The sequence below is a fragment of the Engystomops pustulosus genome, chromosome 4 (genome assembly GCF_040894005.1).
Source record: "Engystomops pustulosus chromosome 4, aEngPut4.maternal, whole genome shotgun sequence".
In the NCBI taxonomy this organism is placed as follows: Eukaryota; Metazoa; Chordata; class Amphibia; order Anura; family Leptodactylidae; genus Engystomops; species Engystomops pustulosus.
Genome location: NC_092414.1, coordinates 204,773,352 through 204,776,103, shown reverse-complemented (window position 1 = coordinate 204,776,103; position 2,752 = coordinate 204,773,352).

Here is a 2,752-nt window from a genome sequence, read left to right as displayed (position 1 = left end):
ACCATACAGACAGCCCACTGTTCACACCCCGCACTGTGCAATACCTGTTGTGGTGTCATATGTTCTATTCATATTTTCATTTGCCTTTTTTTATATCTTCTTTTTTGTTAGTACTTTTATTTTTACCACAATCTTGATATTTTTTGTATAGTATTTGATTTTTATTTTTATTGTTTAATTTTAAGAAATATAAAGACGCTCACAATACGATCTTACAACTTGATAGAATTCCCAAAAATTTCTAATAATTTTATACATATTTGGGGCACATATACTTACTCGTCCACTGGAGATTCACCGAAAGTGCATTATCCACCGATAACGCACTGTGGCACTATTCACTACAATCGTGCGCCCGATATCCTGCATCTGTCGCTTTCCCGCTCAGGTCCGACAGAGTTCACAATCTTTTTAGTACTGCGTGTAAGTGTATGGGCTTGTGACACAATTTGAAAGTTAAATCCCCCAAATGATGGCATGCCCCCCCCCATTCGTGTCGCATGAAAGCCAGTGCAGCTGCGACACAATCCCAGCCCAGACACCTGTTAAATAACTGTCCAAGCCGTGCAATCCCCAAAAAAAGGTGCAAAGTCCGACGAAAGTGCAGTACGCGACCCTTAGTAAATGAGCCCCATTATCTCTTCCTAATGGAGGTCATTTACTAAGGGCCCGATTCGCATTTTCCCGACGTGTTACCAGAATATTTCCGATTTGCGCCGATTTTCCCTGAATTGCCCCGGGTTTTTGGTGCACGCGATCGGATTGTGGCACATCGGCGCCGGCATGCACGCGCCGGAAATGGGGGGGGCGTGGCGAACGAAAACCCGACGGATTCGGGGAAACCGCCGCATTTAAAAAAAAGTGTCACTGGACACGCGCTTACCTTCACCAGGAATAGGATCGTGAACTCCGGCGGACCTCGGCGGACTTCAGCGCAGCAGCGACACCTGATGGGCGTCGGAGGAACTGCCTTAGTGAATCGCCGGAAGACCCGAATCCACCGCAGAGAACGCGCCGCTGGATCGCGACAGAACCGGGTGTGTCATCAGATTTTATTATTCCTCTGTAATGTCTTATTTTGTGTGTATATGATCTGTACAGCGCTGTGTGGTGTGAGAGAAATAACGATTTCTTTATTTCTATTATTTCTATAAGGACCTCGCCCTTTTTTGTTTTTTCATTTCTATTTTTCACTCTCCACAATCAAAAATCTATAACTTTTTTATTTTTACACATAAACATACACTTATACACTTCATAGTGACAGTATTTATTGTTCCATGCCGTGTACTGGGAAGCGGGAAAAAATTCCAAATGCAGTGAAATTGGTAAATAAACGCATTTGGACAGTTTTCTTGTGGGCTTGGATTTTACAGCTTTCACTGTGCGCCACAAATGACATGTCTACTTTATTCTTTGCGATTACGAGGCTACCAAATTTCTATTGGTTTTATAATGTTTTCATACATTTACAAAAATTAAAACCTCCTGTACAATTTTTTTTTTCCAGATTTTGCCATGTTCTGGCACTAATAACTTTTTCATACTTTGGTGTATGGAGCTGTGGGTGGTGTCATATTTTGCGACTTTTGATGACGTTTTCAATGCTACTATTTTTATGGCAGTATGACCTTCTGATCACTTTTTATTCAATTTTTAATATTTTTCAAAAATGGCAAAAAAGTGCCATTTTCAAATTCAGGTGCTATTTTCCGTTACGGGGTTAAATGCAGTGAAAAACCGTTATTATATTTTGCTAGATCGGGCATTTTTGGACGTGGCGATACCTATTGTGTTTATGATTTTGACTGTTTATTAATATTTATATCAGTTCTAGGGAAAGGGGGGTGATTTGAATTTTTAGGGTTTTTTATTTTAATTTTTTTTAAACTTTTTTTAATTTTTCTTTTACTATTTTTCAGACTCCCTAGGGTACTTTAACCCTAGGTTGTCTGATTGATCTTATCATATACTGCCATACTACAGTATGGCAGTATATGGTGATCTTCATCCTCATACATTACAATGTGCAATTAGCACATTGTAATGAAAGGGTTAAATACAGACAGCCTCGGGTCTTCAGAAGACCCGAGGCTGTCATGGCAATCGATCACTGCTCCCCGTGACACTAAAGATTTTGTCACATTATTTTTTGGCAGCGCATAATCTGTAAAATCACAGAAATTAGTGTGTTGCGAAGAAAAAATGGAAGCGCCGTGACAGTGTCCATTAGGGGAACTCTCTTTATTGTCTATAGCAACCAATCACGGAGACACTTTTCTGTTTAATCCAAGCAGTCCTGGAAAACTGAACGTGACTGTTTTATTGAAATCTAACCCATAGATCCAGATACCATGACTGTGGTATCTTCTTATATGTGTTATCCATGGCCTCCTTCCTTCTAAAATCAACTTTTATAATTATGCTAAGGAGTCTGAGGGGCTACTTAGGGTGTTACCATAACCCCTCCATGCTGTAGGTTCACAGGCTGTTACACTGTGCAGAAGCACTTCCCCCTCCTACTGTGTGCGAAAACATCCTGTGCTGCAGTGAGATTACATCAGACAGAGGGAGGGGGAAATGCGGAGAGAACAGAGGGGAAGGAGAAGTGTAACAGCCTGTGAAGCTATAGGGGGTCATTTACTAAGGGCCGATTCGCGTTTTCCCGACGTGTTACCCGAATATTTCCGATTTGCGCCGATTTCGCCGATTCGGAAAAACCACCGCATTTTTAAAAAAAAATATGTCGAGA